The 21,603-nt window shown below is 58.0% G+C and overlaps 1 protein-coding gene across 8 annotated transcripts in view; it reads right to left on the bottom strand.

The window, feature by feature from the left end:
* HIVEP3 (HIVEP zinc finger 3) overlaps positions 1–21,603 on the bottom strand; it is a 257,516-nt gene that overhangs the window by 116,599 nt on the left and 119,314 nt on the right. For 6 of the 8 annotated variants that reach the window (XM_032132044.1, XM_032132043.1, XM_032132045.1 and 3 more), the window contains one exon: positions 4,045–4,137. The exons of 1 other annotated variant lie outside the window; for it this stretch is intronic. The gene's annotated coding sequence lies outside the window, so the exon portion shown is untranslated. Of the gene's footprint in view, positions 1–4,044; positions 4,138–4,915; positions 4,970–21,603 lie in introns of those variants that run through there. One more of the 8 variants, XM_032132048.1, reaches the window with a different exon arrangement.

Genomic DNA, 21,603 nt, shown 5'->3' with positions numbered 1-21,603 from the left:
CACCAAAAAAAAAAAAAAAAAGGGTTACAAAAATACCACCGAGGTCTTTAATGGGTTGGTTCCTGTTCCTCTGCGGGAAGAGGCTGCTCTGAAGGTTTCCACTGTAAACACCCAGGGATGGCTGAGCTCATCCCACCCAGCTCTGCGGGGCTGCTTCCCCCACCTGCTGCACCTGCAGGCCCTGCTCGTCTTCTCCGAAAGCTCCGAAAAGTGGGAAGTGGACAAAAATCAGCTCTGCAGGGGCTCCTCACAGCCTGGGCTTCCCAGGAAAGAGCCTGGGCTTCCCAGGAATGAGCCTGGACTTCCAGGGAGGAGAGCCTGGGCCTGGCTCAGGGAGGAGAGCCTGGACTTCCCGGGAAGGAGAGCCTGGGCCTGGCTCAGGGAGGAAAGAGCCTGGACTTCCCAGGAAAGAGCCTGGACTTCCCAGGAAAGAGCCTGGACTTCCAGGGAGGAGAGCCTGGACTTCCAGGGAGGAGAGCCTGGGCCTGGCTCAGGGAAGAAAGCCTGGACTTCCCAGGAAGGAAAAGCCTGGACTTCCCAGGCTGGAGAGCCTGGGCCTGGCTCAGGGAGGAGAGAGCCTGGACTTCCCAGGAAGGAAAAGCCCGGACTTCCCAGGAAGGAAAAGCCCGGACTTCCCAGGAAGGAGAGCCTGGGCCTGGCTCAAGGCTTTGCAGAGAAAACGATGCAGCGTGGGGGCCAAGGACGATTTATGGCCACATTCATTCTCCCCAAATGTTTTGTGAAAGCTCCAAAAAGTGGGAAGTGGCCAAAACTCAGCACTGCAGGAGCTTCTCAGAGCCTGGGCTCCCCAGGGAGGAGAGCCTGGACTTCCTAGAGAGGGAAAGCGTAGACTTCCAGGGAGGAGAGCCTGGGCTTGGCTCAGGGCTTTGCAGAGAAAACGAGGCCGTGTGGGGGCCAAGGACGATTTCTGGCTGCATCCACTGTCCCCAAATGTTTTCCGAGTGCCTGAACCCCCCCAGCCCCCTCAGCACGGACGCACAAAGCGCCCTTTGATGCTCGTTAGAAGGTTCACCTTCTGCAGGCTCCTAATTAGAGCCAGGCACGATGGAAATCTTCTTCATTTGTGATTCCTGCCCCATCGCAGGGACCAGGATCCCGGCTGAGCGCCCTGGGAAAGCCCAATTTCTAGAATTCCAGCCGGGGCACAAATCACCGCTGGCTTCTTGCAAGGTGGTCTGAGCTCAGTGAGGATTAACGAGCCAGAGGTGGGGAGGGAGAACCCAGCAAGTGCAGCAGGCAGGGTGGAAAACAGAACAACCCTTTCCCTGCATCCCGAGCAGATCCCAGCAGAGCCATAAAACCCCCTAACAAGCAGCCTTTCCAAAGGCACGGACAGTGCTGCTGAGTGCACATCTGAAATAAATCGCTCTCCTTCCCAGAGGGTCATTTCCCTTTTCCCCTACGTTTGACCCTCCCCTTGCCAAGAAACCGAAGGCTTTGAGGCGCTTTAGAGGCTGCTGAGGCGCTTCTGGAGCGCAACGCGTGAGGCCAAACGCGGCCAGGAGCTCTGGCAGCAGAGCTGGGAGGCAGCAGGAACCTCGGCGAGCAGCGGGGACGGAGGAAGGCGGAGGGAAATCGGCTCTGCTGGGGCAGGAGCGGAGGAAGGCGGAGGGAAATCGGCTCTGCTGGGGCAGGAGCAGCCGGACGCGGCCCTGGGACTGTGCCAGTGACGCGCGGGGAGTTCCCAGGAGCCCCTCATTACCGGGCTGCCACCCAATCCCCAGGATGGCCGTGGTGACTTCCCTCCAGGACACACTTCCCTGCTGCCTCGGCTTCCTGGGAAACCTCTCGAGGCAGCGCTGCCCGGCCCCGCAGCCCGGGGGAGGTTTCTCAACAGCGCTTCTGTTGTTCGCTGCAGGATAAATGTTATTTTCGGGAGCGCTGCTGCCGGGACTCACCCGCGGCTCCCCGGAGTGGTTCCCCACATCCGATCACGCTGCCCCGAACACTGAGCCATTCTCCTGCCCCGTGTTTTCCAAGAGCCAACTCCAAACATTTGGGATTTTGCTCGCCCCCCCCCAGCCCAGCCCAGCCCAGCTGGGAACGTGCCCCGCCAGCAGAACCAACCCAGCGGAGCCTGCGGTGCTGGCGCTGCTCTCTCCGCCTCTCCCGTACCTGGGGCGGCCTCTGAGCAGCGCAGGGGGCACAGAAACCTTCTGAGGGTGCCTTGTTCCCGTGCTGGAAGCGCGAGGAAGGAGCTGCACACCGCTCCTGGGATGGATGGGGGCCAACAGGGAGGAGGGAGAAGCGCCCGTTGTGGGTGAGGATGAAAATGGTCACTCACGGCGAGTAAATCCCCTTCCTCCGGGCTGCAAGAGCTTCTCCGGGCTCCTCAGAGGGTTTTCTGAGGGACTGCACCGCCCCTGTGCCCCCCAGCCCCAGTTTGCTGCCAACACGCTCATTAATTAATCACCCAGGAACTCCTGCAAGTTCTTTCTCGGACGCACAGTTCACACAGGCCCTCTACAGATTTTGGGGTGTCCTTCCTTAACAAGGACTGCAGAGAACTCTCCATCAGCCCAAGAAGCCCCACGGCAAACCCTGGGGGCAGAATTCCTGAGAATCAGCCCAGACCGGCACAGCTCAACCCCCCCTGCCCCGAAGGGATGAAAGAAACCCTATTTCCAGCGCCCCTCAGTTAAAGAGGGCCAGGCAGAAGGGGGTGAGGACAATGTGACACTTCGCAGCCTTTTGACACCCCCGAGCCGAGTGAGAATCACAGCTTCCCACCCCCCACCTGCTCCGGCTGAGGAAACGCTGCTGGCGTCGGGAACATTTTCCCACGAGAATCCAAAGGAAAAGTTCCCGAAGCACCGAGATTGCGAGAAGAACACCGAGTCCCCACCAGCACGAGCACCTTCCTGGGGGGATCGCTGATGCCAAATAAACCGGGACAGCTGGGAATCAGGACAGAGGGGCCACCGGGACATCCAGAGAGCCAAGGTAAAACCTGGCTCCGTGCCCTGACACGAAGGATCCTTCAGCACCAGGGGAAACTCAAAGCCTGGGAGCTGCAGGTGATCCCCGGGCAGCGGAGTGGGGCTTGGATTGTGTTGCTCACACCATAAATCACCGCGTCAGCTGCCCCGGCCGCTTCCACGCGCCAGCCGGCAACTGGGTAAAAGTGCCAGGGCCTCTCCCCACGGCCAGGGAGCGCAGGAACGAGGAGGGGAAAAATAAAATCATGCACAGCGCCTTTTTCCGGAATAACAATGCCCGCATTTGCATAGAGCGGCTCAGCCCGGGAGGCACCGCCGCTCGCACCTCGGGGCGCATCAAAGGCGTTATTAATTTCCATCGAGGAGAATTAAGGAGCTTAAATCGTTAGCACTCATTTACTCAGCCTTAATGCATTTTTAAAGCTGCCTCATTTTCTGCTGATGAGCAGGTGCTAATCAAGGAGCGCTTAAAAGGGATAAAACTCCCCGCGGGTCAACCCCAGGGACAGCAGGTCCAGCCCCTGGCTCGGGGACATCCAAACATCCTCCTTGGCAGGAGCTCCCGCGGGGGTTTCGCTGGCACAGCTCCTGGCGCATCACGTGTGGCCCCAGAACAACCCCTCGGCTCCGCGCTCGCTTTCCTGTGCGAGTGATAAGGAGGAAATCCGTCCCAGACAGGCAGACAGCCCAGCCCAGCCCCGCCAGCGCTCAGCTGCAGCCACAGCGCGCGGCTCCTTCATTAGGGCGGCCGCCAATTAACAGCCCGAGCTGGTGGCAGTGCCAGCACAGCAGCCCCGGAGGTGCTGGCGGCCGATCAAGAGCCACAACCCCCTCGGGGTGTCCAACAGAGCGCAGTGCCCAGGAGGGAAAGAAATTAAAACCAGCGACACCCAACTCCTGGTTACTCATTGCGGTGACCTCACCGGCGGTGCCCTTGTGCCACCAGTGACTCCTCAGCGCCTGCCGTGCCCTCCCGGCGCTGGGCACGGCTGACACACGATAAAACCCCACCAAACCTCCGCTCTCCGGGCACGCACACGCACACACGCACACGGAGCCGGGCCGGAGAAGCGCTCGGCGTTACCTGCACTCGCCCCCCGCGCGGCAGCCGCGGCTCTCCCATGGCTCTGCCGGCGCCAGGCTGGACCCCGCGGCTCCAGGGGGATCTTCTGCCGCGCTGCAATAGAAAAGGTTGGTTTAAAGCTCCTTATTTGGGCAGTGATGTCAAGGGAAGTCGCTCGGGCAGCGCCTCCCCCTTTTTCCATTCACTCCACATTGTTTCCTGTTGTCAAGCGGCTGCTGGGGCTCCGCGCGCGGCCCGGGAGCCTCCGGCCAAAGGAATCCTCCGGCCACGGCATCTTCCGACCAAAGCGATCCTCCAGTCCTGGGAATTATCCAGTCCTGGAGGTGCTTCAGGTCTGGGAATCCTTCGGCTCCGGGGATCCCCCAGCTCCAGGGGTCCTCCAGTTCTGGAGATCCTCCAGTCCTGGGCGTCCTCCGGCCCCGGGGATCCTCCAGCGCCGGGGATTCTCCAGTCCTGGGAGTCCTCCAGTCCTGGGGATATTTCGGCCCCGGCTGTCCTGCAGCCGCAGGAATCCTCCAGTTCTGGGGATCCTCCGTTCTGGGAGTCCACAATGCCCGGAGATCCTCCAGTCCTGGGGGTCCTCCAGCAGCGGGATCCTCCGGCCAGGGGGATCCTCCATCCCCAGGGATCCTCCATCCCAAGGGTCCTCCACCCCAAGGATCCTCCATCGCCAGGGATCCTCCACCCCAAGGGTCCTCCACCCCAAGGATCCTCCATCCCCAGGGATCCTCCATCCCCGGGGATCCTCCGGCCGCCGCCCGGTCCCACTGTCCCGCCCGGGGCCGAGCTGGGCGGGCCGGACACAGCAGCGGGTCCGAGCTGCCCCCCCGCACTCCGCAGCCCTTCCCATCGCTCATCCCGACATTCCCACCTCTCCTTGCCTGCAGGAGCCGGGGGCAGCCGGGGGTCCCGGCGGCCGAGGCGGCGCTGCGGGCCCGGCGCTGAGCGCGGCTCGCCCGCCGCCGCCTCCCTCCCTTCTCCATCCCTCCCGCCGCCTTCCTCCCCCACATCCTCCTCCTCCTCCTCCTCGTCCCTCCCCATCTGTCCCGGCTCCCGGCGCTCCCGCACCGGCGCTGCCCGCGGCGGCCGCCCCCGGCAGCGCACGGCGAGGGAGCCCCTCCGCTCCCCTCCGCTCCCCTCCGCTCCCCTCCGCGCTTTTCCGCATTTTCCCGCATTTTTCCGCATTTTCCCGCATTTTTCCGCTCCTTTCCCGGCAGCCGAGCGCCGGAGCCCTTCCCTCGGGATGCGGCGTGGGAGCGGGAGCGGAGCGGGGCACCCCCGCCCGGGGGGAGCGGGAACCCTTCCCGGAGCATCCCCGCGGCTGCGGGAGGGACAGCGGGGACAGAGGGGACAGTGGGGACAGAGGGGACAGCCCGGGACAGAGGGGACAGCGGGGACAGTGGGGACAGCCCGGGACAGAGGGGACAGCGGGGACAGCGGGGACAGTGGGGACAGCGGGGACAGAGGGGACAGCCCGGGACAGAGGGGACAGTGGGGACAGCCCGGGACAGCGGGGACAGTGGGGACAGAGGGGACAGCCCGGGACAGCGGGGACAGCGGGGACAGAGGGGACAGTGGGGACAGCCGGAGTTTCCAGCGCAGGGAACTCCGAGTTCCTCACGCCACATGCACGGAGCTGCCCTCGGCCCGCTCCGTGCCTGATGTATCCCTAAAACACATCCCAAGGTTTGATTTTAATTTTTTCCCTTTTTTTTTCTGTTTTTTTTTTCTTTTGGTTGGTTTGGATTGTTTCCGTATTCGGGGTTTGGGTATTTTTATATTTATCACATTATGCTCAGAGGGTTATCGCTTTTTTTGCTTGGATTTCTGGCATTCGGAGTGGGCCTACGAGAGAGCTGCAGAGGGACTGGGGACAAGGGATTCAGGACCAGGACCCAGGGAATGGCTTCCCAGTGCCAGAGGGCAGGGCTGGATGGGATCTGGGGAAGGAATTGTTCCGTGGCAGGGTGGGCAGGGGCTGGCATGGAATTGCCAGAGCAGCTGGGGCTGCCCCTGGATCCCTGGCAGTGCCCAAGGCCAGGCTGGACATTGGGGCTGGAGCAGCCTGGCACAGTGGGAGGTGTCCCTGCCAGGGCAGGGGTGGCACTGGATGGGATTTAAGGTCCTTCCACCCCAAACCATTCCGGGATTCTGGGATCGCTCCCATACAAAGGGGACGCCTGAGCCCTTGGGATAAAAAGGGGAGACAAAGGGATTCCCTGACGCTTCCCACACAGGATCCCAGCTCCAGGCAGCTCTGAGGACACAGCCGGACACCCCTGGGTGCTGCGGGCAGCTGGGCAGGGGCAGCCTGGGGCTTTTTAGGAGAAAGCAGAAGCGCAGCCCGGGCTGTGTTTACACTTAAGTTACATCTGCTTATTCAGCACAACGGTTCTGTTCCTTCCGTGCTCACTGAAGTCCTGCTGGAGGTGGGGAAAACGAGAACTCTTGGCAGGATTGCTTTGCTCAGCCCATCAGGACGTGTTTGAGAAGTGATTTGATAACTGATTGCTGCTCTCCAGGGCATCCCTGGTGGAATATTCCCTGGTGAAGGCAGCTGCACCCCAAAGCTGGCACAGCAAAGCTCCATCCCCTCTCCCCTTGACTGATGCGCCACAAAAAAAGGTTGAAAAGAGAAAAAACCATCCCCCCCCCCGACCACTGGCTCCGTTCCCGTCTGACTCCAGGCTCAATAAAGTCAGGGTTAAGCCGAAAAAAGACGGTGTGAAATCTCGGATGGAAAGAATGACACCAGCAGCCAAATGAGGAACTCACAGGATGTGCTTTTTGGGGTGAACATCCCCCGAGGTGTTGCTTGGCAGGAGAGTGAATGAAGCCGCTGTCGAGCCCCAGCCTGGCTCGAGCGAGCAGCCCCAAAACTGCGCCCCCAGAGCGCTCCTGGTGCCCAGCCCAAGGAGATGCTCGCCCATAACGCACCCACAACTCGCCCTCACCACGAGCACGTAGCCCCGTGCCCTCAGTAGCCCCGTTTCACACCCAATTTCAGCTGCTCTCCTTCCTGCCAGAAACGAGAATCAGAGCCCGGGGTTAAAAGGTTTTCTTGGTTTCCTTTTGCGCCGCGGCTGCTCCGCCCTGTCCTCAGCCTGAGTCACCCTGGTGTCACCGAGGTGTCACCAGGCGTCACCAGGCGCGGTTGCTCAAGGCCGTTAAGGAATTCCAGGGATGCAGCCAGACCCTGGATCCACCTCGAGGACTCGGAACCTGCCAAACCTCATGGATAAACGCCGGGACTGGGGCTCTTTCCTCCTGCAGGGACCTTTCCTATGGGAGCTGCTCCGGCCCCGGCGCTGGGATCAGGTCACAGCTGGAGCTCAGCTCTGCTGAGACAGCAGGAAAAGGCCTCAGGCTGCACCAGGAGAGGTTTAAGTTGGATATCAGGGTAGATTTATTCCCTGGAAGGGTGCTCAAGCATTGGAATGCACCGGCCAGGGAGGTGTGGGGTCACCTGGGAGTGCTCAGGAAAGGGGGGGGATGTGGCCCTCGGGGACGTGGGGTAGTGCTGGTGGGTTGCAGGTTGAATTTGATCATTTTGGAGATATTTTCCAACCCTGATGATTCCATGACGGGCCAGGAGCAGCCTAAGGTTTGGCACTCGGAGGCCACAAAACCTGGACTGAATGGGGGGCTCTGGCAATGGAAGGGACTGGGAAGGACAAGAAATCCAGTTTCTTCCTCAAACTGGGCTCAGATATTTGGGTGGACATGGAATAAATGAATTAAAGCTCCCAGGAGCATGGATAGAATCTCAAGGAACCCAAATCAGAAGCAGAAGCAGCTTTTCCTTTTCCTTTTCCTTTTCCTTCTCCTTTTCCTTTTCCTTTTCCTTCTCCTTCTCCTTTCCCTCTTCCTTTTCCTTTTCCTTTCCCTTTCCCTTTCCCTTTCCCTTTCCCTTTCCCCTTTCCCTTCCCTTCCCCTCCCCCTTCCCCTTCCCTCACTCCTCATGCCACCATTTTTCCATGGCTCCAGCTGAACTTGCTTTATTATTTTTAAATATTTTTAAATATTTTTAAATATTTTTAAATATTTTTAAATATTTTTAAATATTTTCAATATTCCCCCCTGGCTACCCCGACCACTGGATTCACTCCTCCGGCCTCATCCATGTGCACACAGAGAAACAGGAAAGTTTTCCCAAAGAAATCCCTCCTTCACTCCGTGTCCCAGCGGGAGAAGTCGGTTACACCTCGGGGGTTGTGTGAGAGCCCCCAGCGCCCTCAGCAGCTCCCCAGGCCGGGATTTTAGCCCCCAGACACTCAGAGCAGCTCCTCCTCCTGACACAGCCCCACTCTTCCTTCCTTTTTTTATTGGTTTTTGGCAGATGAAGATGAGCTCCGAGCGGGCTGGGAGGAGCTCGTGTGAAAATGGCACCGTCCAGTGTGGAAGGGCAGCCAGGGAGAGGCTGCAGTGCCTCTGCTCCCATCAGTCCCAGGAATTCACAGAAATCCCAGAATCATGGAATGTTGGGCTGGAAGGACCTTAAATCCCATCCGGTGCCACCCCAGGGACACCTCCCACTGCTTCAGCCTGGCCTTGGGCACTGCCAGGGATCCAGGGGCAGCCCCAGCTGCTCTGGCAATTCCATGACAGCCCCTGCCCACCCTGCCAGGGAACAATTCCTTCCCAAAATCCCTCCTAACCCTGCTCTTCTTCACCTTAAAGCCATTTCCTGTGTCCTGTCACTCCAGGCCCTGGTAAAAAGTAAAATTAAAAGCACCAAAATTCCTGGCAAAGCACAAAAGTCACTTTTAAAGTGCTTCTCCCTGAGCCAAACACGAGCACAGCAAAGATTTTCACTCAAAGCCGCTGTCGATTTTTTAAAGTTGATTTGTCCCCAGGGTCCTTCACCGTGCCCGTGCCACCCAACAGCCCCAACACCCTGGCGCTGATCTCGGTGCCCCAGCGCCCTGAAAGGCGTTTTTGGGTAATTTTCCCTCGAACAGCACAAGTGGCCATTCAGGGCAGTGCACACAGAGGTGTTTGCCCGCTGCTGGTGGCTTCTCTCAGGGCACCGAACTGTGGTTTTGCTGAAATTGGAAAATGAAGGCCCAGCTTCCCCGGAGACTCCTGTTCCCACTGCAGGCGCACGGAAACGCGGGGTGAAGCTCAGGCCACGCTGGTTTTTGTGGGAATCCTTTGTTTAGTCAGGAAAGGGACTGTCCTGAGGTGCGGGAGGGTTAAACCACCTCATCTCCCTCCTCACCCGGAGCCTTTTCCGCCCCATCCCTTACCTCAGCCCGGCCCAGACTGTGAAAAAATTACCCAGGGCCTGAAAAGGCCTCTGTCAAACCATCCCCAGCGCTCCTGGTGGGGTTTTGTTTTGAGTTTTACTCATTTTTCCAGCCTTTTTATGGCACAGGAGTTCCCAGCTCCTCCTTGGAGCGCCCTGCAGTGCTCCGCATGCTCCCAGCTGCTCCCAGCTCATCCCTCTCCTCCTAAAATCCACTCACAGAGCCTGAAAATGCTGCCAGGGCTTCCAGCTTTTCCATCCACACGGCTGCAGAGCTGCTCTTGGTGAGAAAGGAGGTTCCCAGCAAAGAACTGGGAATCCACTGTGGGAACTGGGAAGTTTCCTATCAGTTCTCCCACGGATTTCCTGTGCAGCCCTCAGCGAGTCACTTCACCTTTCTGGGTCAGAATCTTCCCATCCAGGGAAAATGTCTGGGAATGTACAGCTCCTGTTGGGATTGGGAAGGCTGGGAGAGCTGGGGGTGCTCAGCTGGAGAGGAGAAGGCTCCAGGGAGAGCTGCGAGCCCCTTGCAGGGCCTAAAGGGGCTCCAGGAGAGCTGCAGAGGGACTGGGGACAAGGGATTCAGGGCCAGGAGCCAGGCAATGGCTTCCCAGTGCCAGAGGGCAGGGCTGGGTGGGATCTTGGGAAGGAATTGTTCCCTGGCAGGGTGGGCAGGGGCTGGCATGGAATTGCCAGAGCAGCTGGGGCTGCCCCTGGATCCCTGGCAGTGCCCAAGGCCAGGCTGGACACTGGGGCTGGAGCAGCCTGGCACAGTGGGAGGTGTCCCTGGGGGTGGCACTGGGTGAGATTTAAGGTCCCTCCAGCCCAAACCATTCCAAGATGATTTTTTCATTTTAAAGCCCCAATGCCCAAGTCTGAGCATTCCCACTCCTGACTGAAGAGGGGACAGGGAATGTTCTTTCCACATCATCCCTCCCCCTGGGAAATCTGGAGCAGCAGAACCTGTGAATCCGCCACATTTCAGACACATTTAACAGCCTTTTCCAACCTGACCTGTCAATCCCTGAACACTCCTGTGGAATGAGAACCTTCAGGAGTTTCAGGCTCAGGCAGCAGCACCGAGAACCCCTGAGCTCCCCCTGCTCATGGAAATCCCTCCGGGCACCTTTCCTGAGGTGTTTTTTGTTTGGAATAGTCGGGCCCCAAATCCCTTTTCAGCCATCCATCAATTAGGCAAGCAAAGGGTAATTAATACCCCTAATTAAGGGCAGTGCTCCTTTGGCTGCCCAGGACCGTCCATCCCCTCCATCCTGGACCTGGGGCACCCCAGGAATTCTGCATCCTCCTTTCCACATCTGCACAATTCCTTAACTCCAAAGGTCCCTGCGTCCTTCCCTTCCCTTCCCTTCCCTTCCCTTCCCTTCCCTTCCCTTCCCTTCCCTTCCCTTCCCTTCCCTTCCCTTCCCTTCCCTTCCCTTCCCTTCCCTTCCCTTCCCTTCCCTTCCCTTCCCTTCCCTTCCCTTCCTTCCCTTCCCTTCCCTTACCTTCCCTTCCCTTCCCTTCCCTTCCCTTCCCTTCCCTTCCCTTCCCTTCCCTTCCCTTCCCTTCCCTTCCCTTCCCTTCCCTTCCCTTCCCTTCCCTTCCCTTCCCTTCCCTTCCCTTTCCTTCCCCCCAAACCCCAAATGTCTCAAAGCCACGCAGAATCTTCAATGATCCCAAAAATCCCTGCAAAGTTGGGTTGATATTCCAGGCTCCCATTAAAGCCACATGTCCTGGGAAGTGGCAGGCACGAGGAATCATTAAGCTAATTTTAGCCCGAGCATCTGCTCAATGTTAAATCCGAAACTCCGTCTCGGAGAAATTTCAGTTATTTTTTCTTCCCTTCAGAATTGACATTTGTCAAACAAGATGTTGGGAGCAGAGGCTGCAGCCAAGTCTGAGTAATCCCAGATCCCGCTTGGGGAAGGAGCCGGCAGCAATTCGGGATTGGAGAGCCAGGCTGGCTGTGCCCCCTGGCTCGGGGCTGTCCCTGCCAGCTCCTGCTGGGGCACGGGGTCACCCAGGTCCTGCCAGGGTCACCCAGATCCTGATGGGGTCACCCAGGTCCTGCTGGGGTCACCCAGGTCCTGCCATGGTCACCCAGGTCCTGCTGGGGTCACCCAGGTCCTGCTGGGGTCACCCAGATCCTGCCGGGGTCACTCAGATCCTGCTGGGGTCACCCAGATCCTGCCGGGGTCATCCAGATCCTGCTGGGGTCACCCAGGTCCTGCCAGGGTCACCCAGATCCTGCCGGGGTCACCCAGATCCTGATGGGGTCACCCAGGTCCTGCCAGGGCCACCCAGGTCCTGCCATGGTCACCCAGGTCCTGCTGGGGTCACCCAGGTCCTGCTGGGGTCACCCAGATCCTGCCGGGGTCACCCAGATCCTGCTGGGGTCACCCAGGTCCTGCCAGGGTCACCCAGATCCTGCCGGGGTCACCCAGATCCTGCTGGGGTCACCCAGCTCCGGCCAGGGTCACCCAGATCCTGATGGGGTCACCCACGTCCTGCTGGGGTCACCCAGGTCCTGCCGGGGTCACCCAGGTCCTGATGGGGTCACCCAGGTCCTGCTGGGGTCACCCAGATCCTCACAGGGTCACCCAGGTCCTGCTGGGGTCACCCAGCTCCGGCCAGGGTCACCCAGGTCCTGACAGGGTCACCCAGATCCTCATGGGGTCACCCTGTTTGCACCAGGGATGGGACACACACACCTTCCTGTACATCTCATCCTTTCTCCTTTTCCCCTTTTCCCCTTTTCCCCTTTTCCCCTTTCCCCTTCCCTTCCCTTCCCTTCCCTTCCCTTCCCTTCCCTTCCCTTCCCTTCCCTTCCCTTCCCTTCCCTTCCCTTCCCTGGCTCCAGCTGAACTTGCTTCATTATTTTTAAATATTTTTAAATATTTTCAGTATTTCCCCCCTGGCCACCCCGACCTCTGCATTGACTCCTGCAGCCTCATCCGTGTGCACACAGAGAAACAGGAAAGTTTTCCCAAAAATTTGCCCGTTCGTTTCCACTGAGTGACTGCGAGGTGGAATTTGGCCCTGGATTCTTTGAAATCGGACACTTCGCAGGGAAAACACCCAATGACACAGGAAGCGTTGGATAAACCATCCTGGTCCCTGGATACATCCCAAAATTCAGCCCGAAATGGGGCGGCACCGTGGGATGGGTGAGCACAAGGCCTGGATGGGGCTGGGAATGCTGGTTCTTACTCCTTCAAGGGACAAAATGTTGATGGATTCCCTAAAACCACCTCAAAACACCCCAAACTGCCTCAAAACGCCCTAAAACTGCCTCAAAACACCCTAAAACTGCCTTAAAACACCGTAAAACTGCCTGAAATCACCCTAAAACTGCCTTTGAAATATCCTAAAAGGACTGGAAATTCCAGCTTTGAGGAGATGGTTGGACTTGATCTTGGAGAGCTTTTCTAACCTGGAGGAGGAGATGGCTGGACTTGATAATCTTGGAGGGCTTTTCCAGCCTTAAGGATTGGAAATTCTGGAAATTCCAGGAATTCCAACCTTGAGGAGATGGTTGGACTTGGTCTCAGAGGGCTTTTCCAGCCTTAAGGATTGGAAATTCTGGAAATTCCAGGAATTCCAACCTTGAGGAGATGGTTGGACTTGGTCTCAGAGGGCTTTTCCAGCCTTAAGGATTGGAAATTCCAACCTGGAGGTGGAGATGGTTGGATTTGGTCTTGGAGGGCTTTTCCAACCTCAAAGATTGGAAATTCCAGCTTTAAGGATTTGGGATTCTGTGATGGGGGAAGCGGCAGGGAAAGCAGAGTGTGGCACCAGGTCCCACCCCTCACCTGCCACCGGCTCCCACAAACCCCGGGGCACTCTGAACCCTCGGAGCTCCCGGAATTCCTCCTCCCTGCCTGGAATCTCCCGAGCTGCTCCATGGCACAAAGGAATCCTTTGAAATCCGGAGCAAAGAGGGGCTGGGGGGGCTCGAGCCCTGCACACCTTTGCCCAATCTGCTGTTCTTGGCAGCCCAGGCTGCCGAGTTGTTCCTAATAAAAATATCCCAGTGCCTGTCCCGCGCTTCCCGGCTGGAATCCATCCCACCCGGCCGAGTGAATTCCTTCACGCCTCCTTTTGTGCAGGAAGCCCTGGAGTGGATTCACTTCAGTGCAAGAGCCACATCTCGAGTAGGTGAATCACACCCAGAACGGTTTTTTTTTTTTTCACTCTGCTGGCTCCAAAGGGAGAGGGGATGAATTCCCAACTGGAAAATCCCAGCCCTGTGCTCATAACAGGATGGGAGGGCACGAGTGGCATTATTTCACAGCCCTGAAGTGTCACCTGGCCACCCTCACCTCCACAAATGTCACCTGGCCGCCCTCACCGCGGTTTTTATGTTGTTTGTCGCTCCTGTTGTGCTTTGTTCACTAACGAGCGCCACAGCAAAAAAAAATCCCAAATATTTTAGACGAGGAAACGCATCAAAAATTCCTTCCAAACACGATGTGACGGCTTAGAAATGGAGGAAATGGAGGCTTCAGGCCACACACAAAAATAAACTCAAATAAACATTGGAGAGGAGGTATCCAAACCCCCTCACGCTCTGAGCCAAGGCATTGCAGCAAACCCTAAACTCGCAGGAAATCCTAAAAGCGGTTTTTGTGCTTCCAACACTGAGCTGCCGGGCCAAGCTCTGCTCTCTGGGAGGGGCCAGAACGGTTCTGCCACCAACCTGCAGTGGGGGCATCAGGGACAGGGTCCCTCCAGGAGCTGAGGGGACACCACCAGTGCCACCATGAAACCCCAAACCCGCTGGCACAGAGAGCTTGGAACCCTTGGGATTCTCTGAGCAGCCAGGAATTGGTTGGCATGGCCAAGGAACTGAGACTTAACTGGGGCTGGAGTGTTCCCAGGTGAAGTTTAACTTAAGTATTTAATTTAAGCTTAAGTAGCCATGTAGGGGCTCAGGGGGCGGATCTGCCCCATCTGCTGCCCCCAAAACAGCCCCAGCACTGGGCAGGACATTCCTGATTGAGACAAGAGCTGCCTGACGTCCCTCCAGACTGGGGTTTGGCAATTTAAAAATAAAGAAGGAAGATCCCAGCTCTCCTAAGCCCACTGCTGATGGAGGTTTTAGCCTGGTTATCCCGCAAACAACACAACCTTGCATCTTGTTAGGGCCTGAAGGGGTTTTCACACCCCCCAGCACAGCCCCAGATAAACTTCCTGGACACGAGAAGAGATTTTTCCCTGATTTTTATCTTTTTGTGTGCTCCCAGGGTCGTTAAAGGTGCTGGAAAAATCAGAATTTGCCATTTGGGGGTTGATTCCTGAAAAACATCACGTGGCAACGGCCTGGGAAATGAGGAGGGAGATTCCTGGGAACCCTGAGAACAGGCACTGAGACTGCGGAAAAAGGAGGTACAGCCCCCGGGGTGGGGGTGCCCTGGACTCCAGCGCACACCAGTGCGCACCAGTGCACACCAGTGCTGCAATCCCCCACCCCCAGAGAAAAGGGAAGGACCCTCCTGCGAGGGGCAGGTGTGGGAGCTCAGCCGGGTTCGGATCCGTGGGAAGGGCTCTGGTTTGCTCTGGGTGTGCACAGATGTTTTATTCCAGGGATTTGGCTGCTCTGCCTTGGGATGTAGCTGATTTATTTCCCAATTTTTAGTGTGAGGAATGAGATCAGGAGGAAGAAGCTCTCACTTGAATGAATTTGCTGTTTGAAGTGTTTGGCCTCAGGGAGGGAAGCTCGGGTGAAACCTGATTTTCTCCAGCCAGGAGAGCCTCAATATCTGCTGGGTTTGGGGTGGATCAGAACCTCTCCACAGGAGGATCTGGATCTGTCCTGTGCAAACGAGGAGTTATCAGCGGGAGGAAAACATCCTCCGGGGCTCTCCATGCAAGAGCAAGGCTGTCCCACATGCAGGACCAGCTGAGCCTGACTCTGCCAGGCTCGGTGTAAAAATTCAAATCCAAACCTTCCAAAGTCTGGTCATTTTTCACAGAACTTTTGGGTTAGAAGTTGATTCTCCAGTGTAGCATCGTGCCAAGGGTGTAAAAGCAGCCAAGGGATTACCTTTGGTTGTTTTATTGAGCAGAGAAAAAAATGAAATACTCCGGAATCCTCTTTCGCTGTAAATCTCACAGCAGTTAAGGACAAATCCCGAAACTTTGGATTAGCTCTGACTTTGCAGTGGAAAGATAAAAAAGCATTTTCTGGGTCTGAGCTCCTGTGCCCGGCGCAAAACGGGGCCAGGTGGGTGAGGCTTCACCTCTCTGCTGCCACACGGCTTTGGTGAGCTCGGGGTTCCTCCATCCCTACAAATCCTGAGCATTTTGGGGGCTCGGGCTTTTCAAACTCTGCTCATCCTTAAGGATCCCGCATCCCTGCACATCCCGAGCGTTTTTGGAGGGTGCAGCTTTTAAAGCTCTGCTCATCCTTGTTGAGTTTCCCACTGTAACTCCCAAAAAGCTCCCGCAGCCCCCACCTGCAGCACCTCAGAGACAAAAAACTAGCAAAACCTGAGTGCAAACCCAAAGCTCCCAACTCAGGGGGTCTGGAGAGGAGGCAGAGCTGCCTCCAAGAGTCGTGTTTGAGCTGTCAGGTGGCCAAATAAAAGGGAGCCTCTCCATGAGAGCGTTCCTGGAGCGCTCCGTGATTCCCTTGCAGCTGCAGGGAGACAGGCCCAGAGCGAACCTGAAGGCCGAGAGGGGCTGGTGGGAATCGTTTGTGCTGCCTTCCAAAGAGGGTCCCAGAGAGGTCCATTTAAACCTCGAGCTGCCCTCCCCACTCTGCCCGTTCTCCTCGCTGCCCCGCGGCTCTGTGGCAGCTGCGGGCTCCTTGCTGCCCTGCTGGGCATCAGCCAGTGCTGGGCATCAGCAGGAGATGGGGGAAATCTTTGAGCTTTAGGTGATGTCCAGATGTTTTCACATCTGCCTTGGCATTTCTGGCTTTTGGGGGAGCAGGCAGCCCTGCCCTGCTCCAAGCTGCTCAGCCTTGACCTGACTGACTCCATGGAGCGCCTGGAACATCCCACGCGTGGCTCAGGAATCCCCCAGGCTTTGGGCCTGGACTCTCTGCTGGGATCTAATCCATGTCTGGATCCAAAGGGATCGGCTGGATGCATGAACAGCCCCCAAATTCAGCTGCTGTGTGTGAGAACAGCTCCTGGGCAGTCCCAGGGAGAGGTTTATGGGGTTATCTCATGGAATCATGGAATGGTTTGGGTTGGAATGGACCTAAATCCCACCCAGTGCCACCCCTGCCATGGCAGGGACCCCTCCCGCTGTCCCAGGCTGCTCCAAGCCCCAGTGTCCAGCCTGGCCTTGGGCACTGCCGGGGGAATTATTGAAAATTAAAGCCCTGCCCAGCTGCTCCCAGGCCCATCCCAGGGCCCTCAGCCCATCCCAGGCCCGGTCCCACAGTGGCTGGTGGGGACACAAATTCTGGGCTCAGAGGAAGGGCCACAGGACAGCCACAGCCCCAGGGCACGGCTGTACCACGGAAAGGCACCGGGATGGGTCACCTGGGGTGCCGTGGGACACCAGGGGCCAGGGGAAGGGCATGTGGGGGGTTCCAGCAGGGGAGGAACCCCAGCTGGGGAAGGGAGGGACCCAGGAGGGTCGGGGAGGAACATTTGGGGTAAAACAGAGGAGAAGGAGACACCAAGTGCCACCCTGGGTGCCCAGTGCGGGTCAGCGTCGCCACCCGCGCCCTGTGCGAGTGCAGCCTCAGGGAACTTCACTGCCAACCTCTCCCTGGCTGGGGCACCCCGTTCTGAGTGGGGCTGGGGCTGGGGCAGAGCTTGGTGTGGCCGCTGGCAAACACCAGGCTGGACTGGTGGCCAGTGGGGGGAGCCCTGGGGGCCAGTGGGGGAAGGTTCTGGGGGCCAGCGGGGGAAGGTCCTGGTGGCCAGCGGGGGCAGGTCCTGGTGGCCGGTGGGGGAAGGTCCTGGTGGCTGGTGGAGGGAGGTCCTGGTAGCCAGTGGGGGAAGGTTCTGGGGGCCAGTGGGGGAAGGTTCTGGTGGCCAGTGGAGGGAGGTCCTGGGGGCCAGCGGGGGAAGGTCCTTGTGGCCAGTGTGGGGAGGTCCTTGTGGCCAGTGGAAGGAGGTCCTGGTGGCCAGCGGGGGGAGGTCCTGGTGGCCAGTGGGGGGAAGCCCTGGTGGTCAGCAGGGGAAGGTCCTGGGGGCCAGTGGAGGGAGGTCCTGGTGGCCAGCGGGGGGAGGTCCTGGTGGCCAGTGGAGGGAGGTCCTGGTGGCCACTCTGGGGTCACTCTGCAGCTCAGACCATGGAAGAAGGGCTGCCAGGGGCACTGGGGTGTCCTGGGCAGCTGCTGGCCAGGGAATTGTGGATGTGCTGCGTGGGAGGCCAGCACCAGCCCCTGGAGTTGCTGCAGAGGCCACCTACACCACCAAACCCAGGGGTTCTGTGGCCCTCTATGATTTTAGGATGGAAAATCTGCTCTGGCGCCTCTGTCCCACCCATTGCACCCAACAGCTCTGAGAAAAAGACCCAAAAATTCCTTCCCTGGTCCCCCCTCCAGGAGATCCCAGCCCAAAACCTCCTCCACAAAGCTGGGTCGTGCCACCAGCCCAGAATTGTGAGCTCCCTCCCCTGACTCTGCTCAGATGTCTCGAAGCCTCGCTTGGACTTTTTCCTTTTCCTTTTAGGTTTATAAATTATTTCACACTTCCAGCTCAGCACAGAAAGCTCCTCAAACTTTCCTTCAGGGGTTGAAATCTCCGTAATTACAGGCTGCAGGCGGGCAGTGGCTGCTGGAGCTCCCTGCCCTGCCAGCACAGCAGGTCAATTATGAGCTCTGAACCCACATTACCGCGAGGAAAAGCTGGTTTGAATCCTGCTCAATTAGTGCTGGAACTGTCTTGGAAGGGAAAGGGGAATGGAGCTAACGGGGCTCTGCAGAGACCTCCCCATCAGCGCTGATCACGCCTGAATTTCGTTTCTGATCGGGCAGAAATTAATGATGTTTTGGCATCAAATCCACTTCAGACCTGCAGGGCGATGTTCCTGAGGTTCCCCTCTTGTCTCTTCTCACCTCCAGCTTCAGAGGCTCGATTTAAAAGCCACGGGGAGGCTGCTGGGGCACAGAATGAAATTTAGGATGTTCTGCGCTCCTTGCCTGGGCTGAGGCTCGGGACAGAGTATGGAATTATGGACTCCTGCCATTCCCACATTCCTGCTGCAGCCAGGGAGGAACAGGAGGAGCAGCAAACATGAGGATCATTCCTCAGGTGCTCTCAGATATCAATCTGCCTCTCAAATATCCCAGAAACCTGGAATGCCCTGAGCCAGGGGTTTTTTGGGAATCCTCTACCACCGCTCCCCTCCTGAGCGGGGAATTTTGGAAGCGGAACCCGGTGGGGCTCTGCCATTCCCAGGACTGCCACAGCCAGGGAGGAACAGGAGGAGCAGCCAACATGAGGATCATTCCTCAGGTGCTCTCAGGGGGCTCTCAAACATCCCAGAAACCTGGAGCTGGCAGCTTGAGCCTGGGCTTTTTTGGGAATTCTCTACCATTGCTCCCTTCCTGAGCATGGATTTTTGGAAGCAGCAAAAGGGAAGATTTGAAAGAGATTGGGAAATTTCTTTTCTCCAGCTGGTGAAGGTGCCCGGCACAACCAGAGGCCACATGGACAGCAGGGCAGAGCCCGGCATTCCCGGGTGCCCAGCTCGGGATATTCAGTGACTCCAGAATTCCAGGGGTGTGCCCACCCCTGCCCAGGGGATTTGTCCTGCCCGGGTTCATCCCCCAGGATGGCAGAACCCCGTGGGGAGCAGCAGCACAGCCTGGGGAGGAGAAGGCTCCAGGGAGAGCTCAGTGTGACCTTCCAGGGCCTGAAGGAGCCGAGAGGAAACACGGAAAGAGACATTTCCAAGGGCTTCAGGGCCAGGACACAGGGAATGGCTTCCCAGTGCCAGAGGGGGGGTTTAGATGGGATATTGGGAAGATTTGTTCCCTGGCACGGATTCCCAGAGCAGCTGGGGCTGCCCCTGGATCCCTGGCAGTGCCCAAGGCCAGGCTGGACATTGGGGCTGGGAGCAGCCTGGGACAGTGGGAGGTGTCCCTGGGGGTGGCACTGGGTGGTCCTTAGGGCACATCCCAACACAAACCATTCCATGATTCCAGGATTCTGGAGCTCCTCTGGAGCCGGGCTGGGAGAGCTGGGGGTGCTCAGCTGGAGAGGAGAAGGCTCCAGGGAGAGCTGCGAGCCCCTTGCAGGGCCTAAAGGGGCTCCAGGAGAGCTGCAGAGGGACTGGGGACAAGGGATTCAGGGCCAGGACCCAGGGAATGGCTTCCCAGTGCCAGAGGGCAGGGCTGGATGGGATCTTGGGCAGGAATTGTTCCCTGGCAGGGTGGGCAGGGGCTGGCATGGAATTGCCAGAGCAGCTGGGGCTGCCCCTGGATCCCTGGCAGTGCCCAAGGCCAGACTTTGGGGTTTGGAGCAGCCCGGGACAGTGGGAGGTGTCCCTGCCCATGGCAGGGGTGGGATGGGATTTCGGATCCCTTCCACTCAACCCCTCCGGTGGCTCGGGGGCTCTGTGACCACGAGCTGCCCCCACAGGAGCCAGGGCCAGGTCCTGTCAGCTCCCGATGCCACCGAGCTGCTTGGGAAGGGAACGGGATCCAGGAGCAAAGCCGTGCCTGCCCTCTCAGGGCCACCACGGGACACACAAGGCTTGTCCCATTTTCCTATTTTCCTTCCCCCTTCGTTTTCCTGGGGTTAAGCCCAGCCCAGAGCGGGGATTGCGAAAGCTAGGAACGCTCTGAGGTTGCTGGCAGCCCCTTTCATTGGCCTGCTCCTCCTCCTCCAGCTTTTTTAGGGATCTCAGGAGCAGCCCCAGCCCCACACTGGGCTGTCCGCAGATAAAACCGCTCCCAAAACACCCCCGGGGCTGTCAAGAATTGACACCTTTTGGGGTTTTTCTCCCTGCTAAGTCACCTCAAACGGCCCCACAGGAGCCTCAGCTGACGCGGGGTTTATCTGAGCACCTCCTGAATCTCCCTCCCCGCTCTGCCAACACTTCCCTGGGCACAGCCCTTCAAAACAGGTGCGAGTCGGAGCAGAACCGCGAGTGGAAAAGAAAAATACCAAAAATAAAATAAATAAATAAATAAATCCACCTTGCCAGGCAAGGCAGGGTTCGACTTGCACGTGCAGGGCTGGTCCTGAGGCAGCGGGGCTGATTTATCCCCGCGCCGGAGCAGAGCTGTGCCTCGTGTTATTAATAAAACACGCTGCTGTCTCTCTCTTGGTTGGTTTTTTTTTCCAAATGTTATTAAAATCCGCGGCGAGATTTTCACTGGCAACGACTTCCAGGCTTTAATTATGCACCGTGCGAACGGGCTGGCTGTTTTTACATGTCTGGGAGAGGAGGCAACGTGCTGCTCGGAGCAGATGAAATCACCAGACAAGCGTCTCCTTTCCACCTTTTTATGGGATCCACGGAATTTTGGTGGCTCGGGAGCAGTGAGGATCTTCACAAAGGGAGGCAGCCCCGGAAATGCTGCACTGGTTTATAGGAATCCTCCACCTCAGTTAATGCCAGAAATGTCTCTCGTTCCCCGCTCATCCCAGCAATGCTTCCTGCAGGGTTTAGGGGGGGGAAAACCGAAGTTTCTGCATTGTTTATTCAAATAAACCCTTCCCGGTGGTCGTGGTGCCAGCCCAGCCAGCAGGTGACAAATGTCACGGCTTCCAGAGGGACACGGTGCCACCGGGGCTGTGCCCAGGGCTCCCACACCCAATTCCCTGCGGGGTGAGCTGGGTTCCTGCCTCTACAGGGGTTTCACACTCCCAAAGGACAGGCCCAGGACAGGTTTTGTGTCTCCATCTTTCAGCTTCTCCCGCGAGCTGAAACGCCAAAATATTCTCATAAAATTTTCTCATTGGGAAGGAATTGTTCCCTGGCAGGGTGGGCAGGGGCTGGCATGGAATTGCCAGAGCAGCTGGGGCTGCCCCTGGATCCCTGGCAGTGCCCAAGGCCAGGCTGGACATTGGGGCTGGGAGCAGCCTGGCACAGTGGGAGGTGTCCCTGGGGTGGCACTGGATGGGATTTAAGGTCCCTTCCAACCCAAACTATTCCGGGATTCCCCATCCCAGGACACAACAAACAGATTCAACGCTGATGGATCACAGAACCACACAGTTCATTAGGTTGGAAAAGAGCTCCGAGATCATCAAAGCTGTGCCTGATCTTGTCCCCAGCCCAGAGCACTCAGTGCCACATCCTGAATCCTTCCTTGGGCACCTCCAGGGATGGACACTCCAAACCTCCCTGGGCAGCCCCTGCCAATCCCTGAGCACCCTTTCCATGGGGAA

The sequence above is a fragment of the Corvus moneduloides genome, chromosome 23 (assembly GCF_009650955.1).
Source record: "Corvus moneduloides isolate bCorMon1 chromosome 23, bCorMon1.pri, whole genome shotgun sequence".
Lineage (NCBI taxonomy): Eukaryota > Metazoa > Chordata > Aves > Passeriformes > Corvidae > Corvus > Corvus moneduloides.
The sequence above is the reverse complement of the archived record's forward strand: the minus strand, read 5'-3'. Positions and strand labels throughout refer to the sequence as shown.